Raw genomic sequence first — 17,901 nt, forward strand, 5'->3', positions numbered from 1 at the left:
ACCACCTACTCCGAATAGATGCTTCCTACTTGGTCCATCATGACTGAAGTGAAGCTCACACACACACAAAAAAAACCTGAATGTAGGCTAAGGAATATAAATTATATAGTTTTAGGGCAACAGCTATATTCTGCAGCTTTCGGACTGCATCAGACAGAATGAGAAGCGGTTTTCAATAATTCAAGTTAAGATGGTATACTGGATGTGTTCCAGGCAGCAAGGTCATGTTTCGGTGAAGCGCCACATCTACCTCTTCACCTCACTACAGCTCACCTGGCAACTATTCACTAGTGCATTTATTTGTTTTTGGAGGGAACACACATTTTTTTAAACAAAATAAAGCTTTCATTATTTATTCATTTATTTTTACTGGGGGTTCATATAGGAAAGAAAAGTTTATTGTTTAAAGACACAACAATTTTTAGTTCGCAGTGATGGATAATGATGTGATATTGAAGGTCTCGTCTTATGCAAAACTGACTTTTGCTGGTATTTGGGTTGTTATTTTGGATCTCTGGAACTGTCCCAGTCAAGATCACCAGGACCCCCCTCCCTCCAACCCTTCATTCATCTCGACAAAGTCTTGGTCTTGGGTTAGGTGCTTTCTTTTGCAGCACAAGTCTCTGGTGCCTTTAAGTCTATAAGAGCAATCCTCGAATGGGAGTTTAGAGAGTTAGCACTATCAGTCTCCTTGTTAATTGTTGCAGGCTCACTTTACCATGAAGCTTGTCTGTGGTAACAGTCAACATACATGAATAATGCAGGACATTTACATCAACATCCTGTAAGCTTCCAGAATATGTCCGAATCCACGATCAAGAACTCAGCCTGCGATCTCTATGGATCCCGATGTCGTATGATGCTATAAATGTGCTGTGACCTGTGTCTCAGAACAGAACACACAGTTGGTCGTCGCATGCATTTCAATAAGAGAATGTTCTTCTGTTATTGCACACTTCTTCATTAGGCTCTCACCATTTGCAACAAAGGATGTGTAGTGCCGGGGAGGATCAAGGCACTTGAGAACTGTCTGAGAAAAGATACGTTTCCTCTGCACTCCAGTTCCTTATCAATTTAAAAGCCCCTCAAATACTTCAAATTACTACAACAGGACACTTACTTATTTTTGTTGAACTACCAAATGTGTAATGGCAAACTATACTCAATACTATGTATGTCCAACACATGATGTAGTACTAACTATCAGACCAAATCCCATCACAGCACTTGTTGACTGTTCCCTCCTGTCCCAACTCTATATACTCCAAGTTTGGGTGAAGGGATGGAAGTTGCAGTCACCCTCTTCCTCCATGTTCAGTCATCATTGTGCTGCCTGCTTGCGCTGAAATATGAAGTGGCTTTGTGATGTCAGCGCCCAGGTATGAAGGAGGAAATGTAAAAGAGACACACAAAGACCCGCGATACGTGGATTACGAGAGAGAGGTCGAAAAACTAGACAGGTAGACTGTGAAATTGGAATGACAAATCAGAGAAAAAAAAAGTGTGAATCTCCCAGAAGTGAAGATTAAAAAAATGCGATGGAGGGAATGAGACAGAGGGAAATAGAGAGTGGGAAATGGAGAGTGGGAGGTATTGATGGAGGGACTTGCCGCCTGATCAGCACTGCTGCTTCTGAGGTGTACTGAATGAATCAGGAACTAAAGTAGCACAGCTGTGGTCTGTCTTTTGTTGAAACCCATGGTGCAGTCTCAAGGCATCCCAGAGGCAATCATTAGGTTGACAGCATGGTGCTCACCGGTGAATATGCACCGCCGCGCCTATTTGCAGAATGAAATAGGTGAAAAAAAATGCAGGTTTCAAAGCATTATATATATATATATATATATATATATATATATATATATATATATATATTGGTATATATGGTTTGTCTGTGTTCAAAATAACAAAAAAGGTTCTGTATGGTTTTGGATGACATTTTCAGGAAAAAAATGATGCAATATTGGCAGTGATCTGGATCACCATCTGGTTCCTTCTTGAACATTTGCAGCCAGGATACTTGTCATAGGGAGAGTATGCAATGAGTGGACTGAAGCTGTGTAGCGGAGGTTTGCGCTCTCTGAGTGGGTCTGCTGTTGTCTATGGTGAGTCTCAAGACGAATGATATCTATATTGGAGTTTGAGGGCCGTAGCATAAACAGCTCACCAACGTTTTGTTTTGAAATAAAATCACCATGGCCAGTTTGTGTTTCCCTGTTCATATCATGAGCATGATATGATATATTATCCGCACCAAAATTGCAATGTAACATGAACCTCTCTTGTCATTGATGTGCTTAACCTGATACAGTCGCGTCTCTCCCCCGTGCTCAGACACGAAGAGGTTAACGCTGCCATTTGACTGTGGAGGATATGGCGAGCTGGAGCGGGCTGAAATCCATCCCCTAATAATCACACATTATTAAAAAAGGGGCGCTACTTATCTAATCATCTCAGCAGCACCAGAGACACAGCAACACAACTGAGGCGAAATAGATTTGAAATATGAGCCAGCAGCATCTTAATTTCATAATTCAGTTTGCTTTAATAAAGGAGTCCCTTCCTTACTTTGGTTACCCGGAGGGAAATATCCATTTGCACACCTCTGCACCGCCACTATTATTAGATCATTCTCAGCTTGTGAAGGGGCCCGAAATGAAAACATTTATTGTGTTTGTTATTTATTTTTTTACTACATTGATTTTCTATCAGTAACGAAGTTGCTGGTTGTTTAAACCCTGATTGTAATTATTAGATAGTTTCAGGTAATTGGTCCAAATTGGTTGAATAAAATGTCTGAAAAACTTGAAAGTGAAGTTGCCTATTTTTCCTAACACAACATCAGCTAATATTAATTATCCCAACGGCGTCACACACAGGCTGCAAGGCAGCTCTTGACAAGTCACATTTTTGCACTTATCCTATTTCACGATCCATTATTTACCAACATATCTGTCAGATTCATCGAACTCTCTGTGAATGTGGACTTCTGTGGTTTGTGTTATGAAGTCTGTTTTATTTTCATTGTTTCAATCTTTTGATCCTAATTCTTCCTATTAGACATTTCAAAATATGAAGATGACTTTTCATGCCCTTTGCTCTGACTTTATCCATCTGACAGCAACCTTGTGCAATTGTTGGAGATCATTGCTGCCGTTAAGAAAACAAACCGACTAGAAAAAAAAAAGCTGTTTGATGGGTTGTCTTGTGTAAGACATGTGCACAAGGATGATGCATGATAGACAAGCTTTCTGATGTTGCACACAGACAGTATTGCTGCAGAACAAGAACGACAAGATGGATGGATTTCAGGAGGTACTGTCTCAGGACAGGTAGCACGAAGCAGTAACTGAACTGCTCGACCTTCTGAAAGCACACGTTGTGAAAAATGCTGTACATAAACAAAAATACAATTGGTTGCAGTTCGGACTCTCCAGGGAGCTTTTAAGTGACACAATGTAAGATAAATGGGAGGTCTTCAGCAGGGCGATGAAGGTCTGTCATGTCCTCTGACACGTCTCAAAGCACTTAGGCAGTGTTTGCTGAACGTCCAGGATCTGGTAATGCCAGACTTATTACAGTGATTGTTCATGGAGGGAGCCCTGCAGGGATACGCTGACTGGCTACACTTACTGTGTGTTTCTGATTGTGGCTAAGAACATAGAACACTTCTATTCTATTTGAAACTGTTTCCTGTTTTTGAAGCGAATGGCATGCTCATTCTTTGTTATGTATATATATCTATATCTATATATATATATAGATATATATATACATATATAGATATATATCTGTGTGTGTCAGCCATATGGTGTCATAACCTCCTCACATTGAAGGAGTGACAGACACCATCGCTTTCAATATTTTTGTTTTCGTCTACACACACACATTACTTGTAAGACAAATCCTTTCTAATGAAATGCCTGGAGGGCTGCAGAGGACCGTGGTCGATACCAGCAGACACTGAAAGGCTTTGAAGAAGGCAGATCTCTTCACTTCAATCCAAATGAAAAGGAAGGCTCAGGGCCCACAGGGACACAGTCAGGCTAAGTTTCTATTAACACTATCAACATAACACCTCAGATGTCCCGGTGTTTGATGTGACAGCATCCAGATTAACTCACATTAGGGGGAACAACAAAGCCCTGAGTGTTGCTTCCGCTTTTATTTTCTCCAAAGACATGGTGTTTTTCTAGAATGACTCAGAAAAACAGCAATTCAGACAAATCTGTAGAAACGCTGTGCTTTCATCTTCTTGTCAAAACATGCAGTCACATGGAAAGGCTCTGGATCTGTCTGTAGTTTCATCAAACCATTGCAGCTCTCTTTTGGAGTGATGCTGGAATTGACGTCTCTCTTTTAGGAAGCACCTTTAAAAGGTGCTCGATTGTAGTCACATTACCACAGGTATTAAACAACAAACAAGTGTCCAGTTTCAGTTTATTTTATACATGTGTTTATGGCTGCTTTTTACTAAATGGCTCTTAGTGCCTGACATTTCACGGCTCTCTCCTCCCCCTTCACTGGCATTCAATTCCTCCTCTGTGACATACTACGCTTGCAATTGCGTGACTGTATGGGACCATCCTGCTTCTGCCACCATTTGTCACAGAGAATGGAGAGTGCCTGTCTTACACACTGTCCTTATCTGCTAAGAAATCCAAGCACATATGTTGACAATTAAGACTCACATAAAATCGCTCGACAAATGCCTCTCTGGAATGAAGGTTGTATGTGCGCACAAGCTGCGGCAGAACATTCCAACCCTCCACTGAAAGAACCCCAACTATAGGCTTCACCTCCTGGCTGTGATGCTGCACCAACACCTATCCTCTCAGCCAGTTATAAGCCCAGCTTCTGACGGCATCTAGCAGCTTGGTTGGGAAAAAGCATCCCACTCATGGAATTCCTGGTCCACAAGGCTTTGAGACGTCTTAGAAAGTGTCACATTCCTCAAGAATGTGCAACATTGTGTCTATATTTACTTTGCTGTGTAAAAGGGTGATTATGTGTCTTTGGAATTTTGCCGCAAGTAGCACTCTAGTTACGGTTACCAAGATAGACTACAGTAAAGCATTTCAGAAATGTGCACATCCAACCATGGCATTTGGTTGTTTGACTAAATATGAACAGGAAATCATTACACTTTTAGCAGTTCAGCTGTTCCTCCTGTTCCCAAACCACTGGAGGTTTCATCCCTTCTTTGATGGGGACAATAAATGAAGGAGGGTGGGCGCAAGTGATTATGGTCGAGGGTAATACAGAAGTTTTTGGGATGTTTGCAAGTGTTTATGGGGGGGAACATTGGACAGCCTGGGAACAATGTGCACCTAGAGACTTTACCACATTGAATCATAAGCTCCAATGCTTTTAAATGTCTTTCCTGTTCTACCTTAACAAAGCTATTACAAAATTAATGAAGTGAAACACTGCAGCATTTCAGTCATCCTTCTCCAAATATTGTAAGAGAAACACCTTCCAATAAACTAGGCTAGGTGTTATGGGATTGTGAGTACAGTTGGAAGTCGGAAAGAGGGATGAAAGTGTCTTAACGTTGCCGAGATGTGTTGAAGAAAAGTACTGCATCTTGAGCTCGCACCAGCCCACTCGCTCCCACGTCAAGCTCGTATATTTAGCACAGAGAAGGAGATTTTTTTTTTTTTCTTGGTGTGTGCTGTGTTGCAAGAGGTGCACTGAAATGTTTGTCTTTGTTCTCCTGGCAGAGTTTTCTCTGTGTGGGCGTTCACAGTTTCGAGGAGCATCTCGGGAATACATTTCAACAGATGGAGGTTTTTAACTGGAGTGCTGGTTTCCAAAATCAGGGCTGTGTGCTTTTGTACCCTGCTATTTTAATTTGTTTGTTTGCACATGTGTTTGTTTCATGCAGCTTTTCAAGGAGAATGATCACAGGAGCGTTAGCGTTAAAACACTGGAGTGGTTTCAGCTGATGTTTTGTTCATTTGTCCTATGAGCAAACTAAATATTGTGAAGCATTTAATACTCATCCAGAATGGGGGTGCAATCTCACCACCTTCGTCAAGCTCCATTTTTACAAGATGTAGGACCAGTTCAGGTAGTTAAATGATACTGAACATAGTCCCTTTTCGTGTTAGGATATTTGACAGTGACACAACATGAATGACTGCTAAATACTTTTACTCATCAAAAGATTAAATAATAATACATTTATCAGATCGTAAGTGTTTGGGATTTGGGTATGTGATTCATGAGTAAATATGGATGGAATACAACTGTTTAATCAAAGGTTTCTGAGCATTTTCATGGGCTTCTCAGTCCCTGCTCCTTTCCCTGTCCATGGTGCTGAAACTGTTTGCAGCACCATGGACAGAGACACATGTAGCAGCTTGCGGTTCTTTTAACTTCAGTGGCTTTATTTCATAAGAGACAAATGTGTTTGTTGGAAGATATATTTTTAAACGTAATTTATATAACTGAGTTGTTGTGATTATCAACAACTTGGTATTCGTGGAACATTTTTGTATGCTTTGTTTTCGAGTTTCTGGTCTGCTTTCCTTCCAGTGTCATCAACATTTCCAAAGCGATAACTAGGAAACTGTACGCCACTGAGTCATTACCAGATTTTATTATTGCATTCTGGTTTGTTGGGATTTTCCAAACGAATTAAAGTGTAATGTCAATTATTTTTTGACATTACTTTTTCCCAATCTTCACGAATTAGACAGTGGTGCATTAACACTAAAATTTAGAGACGCACTAAAAATCATGTCGCCGAATACTTCTAGGTTTTCGGCCTAAAGACACCAAAACAACACAGCCAAAACCAGATGTTGTGATGAAGCAAGCAAAACCGTGGCCAGTGTGCGACTTTTATCATGAACTGTATCTCTTCATTTCCCCTTTGAGCCACTTGCTACAGAGACACGCCCTATGTGTCTGCAGTAGACGTGGTTCTTTAAATTGCTGTGAACCACAGCATGAAAACAATGACAAGTGCGCTCCTTTTACTCTCTCAACACATGGAAATCCACTCGTGAAAACGCATGTGACTTTAAAAATGTGGTTTTATCAGTAGACATGTTTAAATTTGCAATCTTCAGTTATAAGCATGTAGCTCATGGGTGGGTTCAGGTTTGAAAATAAACATACATACTGTTGAAGGTTCTGTGCTAAAATATTTTCATAATTTTGTTATTGATTTACTATTAGAATCTAGAATGCTCCTTTATGTGACTGCAATGAATTGATTTTTGTGAGTTAAGCACACAGTCACAGCCATAAATTTCAAGAAGAAGAATTTTTATTTCGGTACATCCCACTAATGCTACATCAGGAAAACTTATCATAAGTGAGGCTGCGCGTTAATAGGTGGAGGGGAAGGAATGTGGTCCGTATTGAGGTCAAGCTAGCTGTTGGCTACATATTTATGCACATCATCGGTGCTAAGCCGTGGATGCTAAGTCAAGTTTCTCTCACATGCCCTGAATAAGACATGCAATAATGTATTCACAAATGTTCACTCGATGCTGTGTGTTCTCCGAAACGTGTCGACAGTTTAGAAACCAAACAAATAGAGCACTGTTATGCTAATGCCTTATAAATAGTTGTGTGTCTGCAGGCAAGCGTGTGCATGTGTGGCACGGATGTGGAGTCTAATTTTAGGCACTCGGGAGAAGGGAGCAGTGAAAAGATCAGGACACTGAAAGAGGACTGAGCTCTAATGGTTTAGTGTTTGCAATAACTTGCTTGGGTGGGATCTCCCTGTGTGATATATCAGCTCAGCAGCAGATAGGCTCTGGATACATTACCACGCCGTGAGAGCATTATAAACTGCTGAATACAGCCTTGGCGTTCCAATAAACCAATATTATTAAAATGTCTATGTCTAATAAATAAAAGGGATTTAATCTGCCCCTCCTTCCTGTTTAGACTCCCTTCTGCGAGAGAGGAGGGAGGCATGAAATCAGACGGGGTAAAGAAGCTCCTGACAGGAATGAATACAGACAGGAGGGCTCATTTATTAATGCACTTTTACTAACCCATTCTCCATCAGGCCGCCTCGCTCTCGCTGCATAATTTCATGACAAGCTCATTAAAACTTCGATCTGCATAAATAGAGCAGATAGAAAAAGCGGTTAAAGAAAGCTTTTATTGGATATAAAATAATAATTTTGGTTCCCAATTAAGTCTCCTCTTTATAATTAGCCAAAAGGTTGGCTGCTTTTATTCCACTCCACATTCTGTCCTCTGGAACCCCCGCCCCCTCCTGCCCCGACCCACCACATTGCATTCATGTGTAAAAGCCTTCTATTCCAGGACATTTTGTTTTAATGCAGAGAGACAGCACTGTCCTTTTTAGTCATGCCCTGTCCCTGACAAATAGACCTCCAGCCCGGCACAGCCAGTTGCTGTCTGCACAAGCTCCGCGGTCAGAAATGTCACTACCTTAAATACAGTCAGAGGCAATTAAGTCAATTTACTGCAAACGTTTGGACACAAATGCACTTTATTTTGGCGCAAACGGTTCCACTCTGAAAGGTAAGGGTTAAATATTGTGAGTCCCTTTAACTGACTGACATGTATGCGGTAAGAAAATAAAAATATAAACACATGTATTTTATTCCATTCATTGCACGGTTTTTGCTTTAGTAGAGCTTCTTATAGCACTGTTTGAATGCAAGCCCTCTTCTTCTACTTCACATGGTTCTTGGTTGCCCCCTCCAGCAGTGGAGGTAATACTGCACCAACAAGTCTGTCTATCTGTCTGTCTATCTATCTATCTATCTATCTATCTATCTATCTATCTATCTATCTATCTATCTATCTATCTATCTATCTGTCTGTCTGTCTGTCTGTCTGTCTGTCTGTCTGTCTGTCTGTCTGTCTGTCTGTCTGTCTGTCTGTCTGTCTGTCTGTCTGTCTGTCTGTCTGTCTGTCTGTCTGTCTATCTATCTATCTATCTATCTATCTATCTATCTATCTATCTATCTATCTATCTATCTATCTATCTATCTATCTATCTATCTATCTATCTATCTATCTATCTATCTATCTATCTATCTATCTCAATTGTTTGTTGTACTTTTGATAGGCATGCAAATACCCAGCCAATCCTTTGTTCAATATGACTTGGGGTCATCGTGCACTGAAGACTGTTGTTGTGTTCCAGCTACAGAAAGCCATCCCTTATAGCTCGCGCCCCATCATGACACAGCAAAGACAAACGGCACAGACTGTGGTCATTTTTTACCCCCCTTTGATATACTTGCTCAGTAGCCTTGAGAAGAAAGATCAGATTGTTTGTTTTGCCCAGGCTTCTTTCATTTCACATGGGAAGAAGAGGCCATTAGTATTGTCTTGCCATACATCTTATAGGCTGATAATGTGGGCTTTGCTTGAAGATGAAAAGAAATACTGCGTTTCTGTCACCCTGGCAGATGACACATGACGCTATCTCAGGGTGTCTGCTTTGAATAGTCCTGATCCTATTATCCAGAGAGGAAACAAAGAACTGAACTGAGGGAGGAGAGAAATCACAGCGCAGAATGTCTTGTCTGATTAAAGGGCGAATTGAGGAAAAAAGAAATAATGACACGAAATGACAGCAGAGTGAAGCAAAAGCAACAAGAGATGAAACTATTCAGCAATCCCTTATATGCTGTAAAAATGATGCAAAGACGACACAGCAAAGCTCTCTGTACTGCCAGACTTCGTAAATGTCACTGCAGGGAAAATGAGAGGTTCCCAAGCCAGAAAACTCAAACTCTAAAAACGTGTTAACAGGATTTCTGGGTTCCTTTTCTTCTGGATGTTCTGGGTCATGGGGTGGGGACAACAAGCATCACTCATGGTCGGATCTGACGCTTGATCTACTTGATACTAGATAGTCGACTACAACTATATATATTAGTGTAGCAAGTAATGGTTGTCATGTGACATATTCACTTAATACATTGTTTACATTACAGTGCAAGAGTTATTTCATTTGCATGGTTGTAGATTATATGGGTCTATATACCTCAGAAGGTAGAGCTAAGAGGTTGCTGGTTCGATCCTAATACCCATGTGTTTGTACCGTTTACTGTGCCATGGACCATGTATTTTAATGGAATAAAATATTACATTAACTGCATCTGATGTTTGAATTAACTTGCTGACTATTCAACCCACCATTCTGAGTTAAGTGAATAACACATTTTTCCTGGTTATCAAATCAGTAGAGTGCAGAGCCAAGACAATGTATTATTCATTACAATTGAAAATCACCTGGTTGAGAGTTCCTGGCATTTGACCGGCTAACTGCAGCCAACCAACCAAACTACTCATTCAAATGCTGCTATTCTAACATAAAGCGCTCGAAAGATAAAATGTTCATTTTTCGGTCAACCAGGATTAAACATAAGTGGAGTCTCAATTATATGTATATTTTTTCATTGATATGAAAAAGCCATTTTGAAGCTGGAAAAGCTTTGACTGATTTGTTCATGCGTGTTTCAATGCATAGACCTCCATTTGAATAAAAATGTGGAGCACTGCATGTCATTGTAACATTTCATAGCCTTGAAATCCATCTCTGGATGTCTTCCTCTGCCACTCGCGCTCAACTCGGTTGTTCCTCTCACAGGGTGTCTCTCTGGGTATCTGACCTAGCAGACTTGAGGGAACTGTAGTGATGCTGTCAAGCTGAAAACCTCCCCAGAGCTCAGCGGAAACAACAGAAGGAAACATTAAAACAACCCCAAAATGTCGAGACAGACCCGTGTATTTGTCAGGATGACCTGGATTTACTCAAAACAGCACTCAGTCTTACCATAGAAAACTGTCAACACACCATGTGTATTGCTCCTGTGTGATAGAAAAGATCGGTTTGACACTAAGTGTAGTTCTTCTCCTGCAGTGCTGCCACTGCACGTCTTTTGAAAGACCCTTCACGTCTAGACGTTATTAAAAGCAATGCTAAATGGCTGTAAGCAATCAGTCGTTCTGGTTCAGCAGCTAGTGGAGACAGTTAGCCTTCATCCGCAGGCGGATCTCAAGGCGCCCGAAGCTCAGTGAGATGGACATGAGGATGATTGATTTGATTTAAGAATTCCCTTGTTTACCTTTTTCAGAAGTTTCTTTTGCTCAGATTGCACTGCTCTTTCTGGTGTTATTCTCAGTTGCACAGAACATGTACAGGTATGTACTGCTTAATGGTACTATTGCTGCTGCTCAACTTGCTGATGCAACTATTGAAGTTGTTGGTCCTTCTTATTCTAAAGCTCATTCTCCTCTGAGCAACTTCAAACTTCTTCATTCGTAACACATTAATTACAAAAGACTGGTAGGACTGGTCATATTTTTGAGTTTTTTCATCAGTGAGACTGTTTACACTTCCTCTGCCAGGCAATTTAACTTTCTCCCTCTGTCACCCACTGGCCTCCCACTCACTGCCCCCGGTCCCACTCCCGCTGTGGTGGCAGCGAGGCGAAGTTTATTTCCCTGGTGGAAATATTGGACTGTCAGTCAGATCAATTGCAAGTGTCCAGGCCTCTTCATGGTTCCTCTAATTATAATGGTGTGCAGCTGGCTTGGGCCCACGTAGCTGTGGGGCAGCCATTGTAATAGAGGCATCAGTGGGCTATAGACGGATGGAGTGAAGCGCTGGCCAAAGCCTTGCAGTCATTGCCTGCGTCAGTGGAGAGGCTTTACTCCGGCAGTCGAAGCAGAAGCTGGGGTGTCTTATCTGGCCTCTCCATGCAGCTCGCTGTGTGCTGGGGGAGAGCATTACCAATTTTCTCTCTCCACTTTCTTTCCTTGCACAGTCCTTACTTCTCATGAGATGTCTCGGCACTCTGCCATGTGGAGACTGTGGCTTCCTCTGAGCGATTCCACTGGACGGGTCGCATCGAATATTTCAGAGGCACTTGCTGGTTGAGCAGTAAACGTTCTGGTATTCAGGCGTCCTTTCTTTGCACGTTTTTAAACACACTGATAAGCTCTATTGACAAAGAGTGTGACATTTAAATAATCAGCAGAGCCTTAAAAGATTCCAACACTGCACTGCTATGAACTATACGAGCAGTGTGCTGAATAAAAAAAAAAAAGAAAAATATATGATAATAATACAATTTAAAAAAGTCAATAACTCAAGTTCTAAGAAAGTGTAGAACTGTACTTTTGTGAGTTTTATGTGATGTGCTGTTTATTACAAGTCAGTAAATATGTGGGAAGAAAAATAGTAGTCATAAAGAAGTGATCAATACAACAACAACTGATTCTGAAAACACACAGACAAAATGGCAAATGAAAATGAAAGAGGAAAAAAAATACAAAAGCATTTAAGGAATAAAAAGTTTTTGTCCAACCAAGAGAATTAGAGATAATTCAGATAAGACTTCAGAACAAAACACTCGATGGGTCAAAGAGGCGGAGGACATTACGTCCTGGTTTGGTCCAGCGAATAGTCATGACCTCATTGCGACGTCACGTGTTGTGTGCTCTCGGATGCACAGTCCCTGGCAAGATAGTTTGAGCGAGGAATGAATGTGAAAATAAATCCGAAAGAAATCTTGAGAAACATAAAAAAAAGAGTATTGAATGCATCCTGTTGGATAATCTGTGGCAGGACATGAAGTAGTGGAGGAAAAGATCAGACTGAAAAGTGTGGCATCGACACACTTGCATATGCTGATCCGTACTCAGGGAAGGGGCTGGTCTGGAGTATGTGGCTCATTGGAAGAGCTGAGTTGGGGACATCTGAGGGAAAATGAAGGACAGTGAGTTATATAAGCTGCTGAGAGTGAACTGAAGGCTTCTGACAGAGACGAAGAACACGCTCTGTCATCACAAGCGTATATGAAGAGAAGAGAGACAGAGAGATAGATGAGACAGAATAACTTAGAAGCATAAAGATGTTTTGTCGGAGGGGGAAAAGTAGAAGTTAAGGCCACAAAAAAAATAAAAAAGATTCACTGTAAGATCTTAGCAAATGAGCCAGTGATGGGAGCAGGAAGGTTATTCCAGAACAGCACTATCGTGGGGGGAAAAAAAGAGGCACTGGATGTTACAGTAGAGGAAGTTTGATGATGTTAGTGGGTCGACGAGGGATTAAATGGCTCTGAAAGTCTGTGAATTTGTGTCTGCATTGCTATGATTTGTGTGTGTGTGTGTGTGTGTGTGTGTGTGTGTGTGTGTGCTGCAACATTGTGCGCCGATGAGTTACGGACCACTCAGGGCACGCTTGACGTTATTCAACTCTTCGTGAATCATTTAGATGTCAAGATGGGTACATATTTGTCGTATTCCAGAGCATTAAATGGCAGTGAGTGTGTGTGTTGGTGCGTGCACGTGCGTGTGCATGCGGGTGTGTGTGTGGCGGATGGTGCTCCTCTTGTGAGTGTGTGTCTCTGGATATTGAGTACAAACATGTTTTTGTGTTTTGCCTGCAACATGAATTTTTACTGCTGTTATTTAGGGAAAATGGAATGGAGGAGATTTAAGCTGCACAGTCTAGCACACTAAATAGACCATGAAAGGGAAAAATAACAAATTCTGACCCCTTCCCCTCCCTTTAGCGTCTCCCTCACCCGTATTCCCTGTGGAAAACGCTCTCAGTCCTTTGTGTTCCAACCGCTGGCTTTACCTTTTCCTTCACATATTTTGGAGCCCATTTCACTCCCAGCGATGCTCTCCCTCAGAGCCTGTCCTCAGCTACTCCACTATTCCTCCATCGTCCTGACATCTCTGCTGTCAGAGGTGTGACAGGCATGTCACTGCTCTCTCGTCACTGCCTCAACTTCTTGACCTTTTGTTTTAGATGTTTCTCCGCTCACCACTCTCTCCTTGCCAGTTCGATGGACAGATTGCCCGGCAACAAAAGCTCCAGCTGATGAGGTGTGACCATGCGCCTCCGTCTGCTTCCTGTCACTTGCCCCAATCTCACCACTCTCTGGGCCGAACTCTTGCCCAAGTTTTACCTCCTTCGACAAGGCGTCATCTTAGGAACATTGACTCAGTCCTTAAGACTCATAAAGAGGAGCGATGACTTTTGCACAGGCGTCACGTAATTGGTGCCAAAACCGTCACTTAAATCTTAGACAATGGCTTTTTTCATTGATGCACTTGAATGTTCTGTTGCTTCTTTCGTGGAATTCCCCTCCTTGCTGAAAAAAAACCCACATATTCCAAGCTTTTGATGCCTAAATACTATAACTTTTGCCTTGAGTTTTACAAGAGTGAGCTAAACACATGTAGTTGTAGTGAGTGGGGCTAGTAACAGAGTTTTGTTACTCTGACAGCTGCTGACAACGGAGGTACCACGTTGGTCGCCTTGCAAAAGTGAGATTCAAACATTCTTGATGGAATGGATGTGAAGCGAAGCGGGGGTGAGGGATAGGTGCGAAGTGAAAGCAGGGAAAATGAGGAAGGTCTGTGAATGTAGGAGAGTGTCAGGAACGATGAAGAACTCTGAACTGTTGTTTCTCCCAGCGTGAGCAGTGTATAATCACTCAGCCTCACAACAGTAATGACACCATCTGGGCTCTGGGAAGACGACGGCTTCACCTAAAAATGGATTGCATAGATCCAGAGCAATTAGAGTCAGCTTTAATTGACCGTCATCTCAAGTAACGCTTGCAGCTTCAGCAAATGAAACGCAGCCAGTTACAACTGAAATGAAGGTTTGGGCCGATGGGTCATCGCGTCTGCGTTGCTCTGTGGAATGGCATCGCTCCTTTCCATCTGCCTCTATATTCTACTTTTTCTCTCCAAATAAAAGACGGGGGAACATGACAATGACGGCTCTCAATGACCTGTTGCCATGGAAACACTTCTCTATTGATCTCGCCAGCTCTCATCTCCTTTTACATTTGCCTTCACTCTCACTTTTCCTCCTGTATCAGTCTCTCTTTGCTCCCCATCTCCAGCCTCGCTTGCTCTCCATCTAGCCGCCGTGTTCCGTCATGGAGATTGATGCCATGTGGATCCATGCTAACCTTCACCTGGTTCTGGCACAGATTCCGCTTCTCTCTTCCAATCTGTCAGATTGGATCCGCTGCTACCTTTGCCCATTCATAAACACATTTATTCAGCATATAAATCCTCGCTACAGGCAGTGATTCAGTAAATACTTTGAAGTGCAACTGCGTAACGTGATTGCATTATTAAATGTTCTCGTGCCCAAATATAGACAAACTGCAGGCTGGAAACAAAAATGTACTTCATGCTTTTTCATCTCATTTTAATTCAGTCAGTAATCTGCTCTGGATTTGCTTCCTGGCATTTGCTTGATAAAATGCTGCAGCACCTTTTTTTTTTGTCCTGCGAGAACTTGCTATTTAACTTTTAACAAAAACGCACTGCAACTTTTTGAAGCTGCTGTGGTGCATCCATGACTTGGGTGTATACGTCCTGCATATACATACTGCACCTTTGCTCAGCAGGAGCCTGGGATCAGTTCTGAACTGACGGCTTTCCATGTGTTCTTTAGGCAGAGTTTTTCATCTGGGTCTGAGTCAGTGGAGTGCATGCTTTAGACATTGCTGTTTCCAACAGTTCCCTTTATTGTTTTCTCAAGACGCCGCATGGACTGGAATAAGAAAATGAGGAGGGATGCTCAACTATTGATGGAGAGCATCTGATTCTTCAGGAAATTTCAAACAGAGAGAGTGCATTGTGTGACCCAACCAAGTAAAATCATTGTTAGCTGATATGAGTGTGTAAAGTGTGGGAGCGCGTGCAGTAGGAGGCTGACCCTTGATCAATGTATTCTACCATATATTTTGTTACATTACTAACAGTATGATTCATGATAGATCTCGCAAGGGAGCTGTGGTACAGCATTTTTAGATGAAGAGTCAATAGTAATTCCAACCCATCCCCCAACCCAAGCATAAGGAAGAAACACATCTTATTTTCCTTTCACGTGCATGCATTTAATGCACATGTCAGGCTACATCAAATAGCTGTCAGTTTCCTCCATCCGAACAGCTGTAGGGAAACTGTCATCCAGTCGTGTCGCAGCTGCAACCACATATCCGTACAAGTCCACCGCTGTTTGCTCTTGCATCCCTTCTTCTTTCGCAGCTGCCTCCCTGCATCCCTTCTTCCCTACCTGCATGGCTTGCTAGCTTCCAGTCTGCCACGAGTCCAGTTCATTTGTCAGTGTGTGACTGGCCGTAACTCCTGCAGTCAGTCAATCATTTCTCTCAATGTCAATCATAACTAATCTTGGGACCTGCCCACTCTCAAATAAATCAACATGAAGGTACTCGTTTATCTTGCAGTGGTTGGATTATTGTAGAGTCGATAGATGTTCAGGACACTTGGTGTCCATATCATGGACACTGACCTGTTTGGAAAAGACAGTTTTTGCTACAGGGTGTCTTTATGTTTTCAACCATAAACCTTTATCAGATGTGGGCTGCTGATATCAGTCATGAACACATCCACCTGCACAAAGGTTGTCCACACAGCCTGATACAGTTGGGCTCTCTGTTCTTTTGCTTGTCCATTTGTGAGCAAAACAAGTCTGAGTTGGTGAGTGAACTTGGAGGTGATTTGATTTTGGTGGGGTTCTGCAGGTTTGTTTGGATTTGGGAACAGGGGTCCGGAACCGCATCTGGGAACTGCAATTTTAGATGACTGCATCTGTTATTGGTCTTCTTTTTCACTGAGTTGCATTCACTATTGAAAAAAATATATGGCTTTTATGGATTTACATTGTAAAACATGGGTTTTGTTTGAGTTAAAAAGGTTCCCGTACCCTGCTCTAAACAGTCCCGCATTCATTCCTAATGCTTTGGTGACCAACAATGGCTAAATAAGAATGAGCACAAACTATAAACTTGACTTTATTAAACACAACATTCAATGAAATCACCTAGATAAATTAGAATATTTATGACACATAATTTAGATAAAATACATGTATGGGAATAATGTTGGTGGGTTGAAATTAGTAGCATACCGGATCTATGCACTGCTCCAGTGTCTTTACGGTTTTATATAAAGTGTATTTCAGTCATGATGGTTGATACTTAAGAAGGCCTTGATACTCCGGTTCACAAATGTAAATGTGATTTGCCTGTTTGGTGTACTGGACACATTTCCTTCTGTGCCTGCTGGTTTGCATGCAATAAAACAGAATGATGATAGCGATAAAGACTCAACTTAAAATGTCTTGTGAATATCTCACCACTGATGCTGATATGTTCAAAAACATGTTCCTTGAATGTGGCCTTCCTGCTGCCTCCTTCTCCGTCGTCCCGCTCTCTTGTCACCCCGCCCTCCATCTGAACGACTAATGTCTGTGGTTACAGATCTCTCTCTGTGGTCTTAACATGGCTGTAATCACACTCTTCACCTCCAGCTCCCTCCTACTCAGATGGACTGGATGTGATAACAGATCTGAAGCAACATTTTTTCTCCGCAGAACAGGCCAGCCCTGCTGTCAACCAGATTCTTTCAGCATTCTACCTTGGAAATGTTCTTGGAGAACAAGCGTAATACACCAATAAAGACCCTTTGAAACCAAACAGTCTATTTAGAAGACGTATCAGTGAGACCGGAATGTACAAAGATAGGAAAAGTACATATCTATGAAATCATCTATTCACTAGAAAACACTTCAAGAGCACACTCTAGCCAAGCACCCACATTGTGATTTTGCCCAATATTGTAAGTTTAATATCTTAAAAACATAATCAAATGCGTGTTGCAACTGTTTCTATGGGAAGAGAGAAATCCGTTACATCAGCAAAATGTAATCATTTCAGACGTCTTCCCTGGATTTTTTCACAGGGTCTGTCAAGAGGACAAAAACACTGGGAAAATCTCGACATAGGGTGCTAAAAAAAATAAACTTTCAGACCAACAGAGTAACATCCGACTTATGACCAGCTCGACTTATGTCCACCTGTACTTACAACCACGCAATTATTA

The 17,901-nt window shown here is 41.8% G+C and overlaps 1 protein-coding gene across 9 annotated transcripts in view; it reads left to right on the plus strand.

The window, feature by feature from the left end:
* The window catches only part of celf5a (cugbp, Elav-like family member 5a), a 190,095-nt gene that overhangs the window by 28,347 nt on the left and 143,847 nt on the right, over positions 1–17,901 (plus strand). The gene's annotated exons all lie outside the window — the stretch shown is intronic.

This window comes from Synchiropus splendidus, chromosome 1 (genome assembly GCF_027744825.2).
Source record: "Synchiropus splendidus isolate RoL2022-P1 chromosome 1, RoL_Sspl_1.0, whole genome shotgun sequence".
Classification (NCBI taxonomy): Eukaryota; Metazoa; Chordata; class Actinopteri; order Syngnathiformes; family Callionymidae; genus Synchiropus; species Synchiropus splendidus.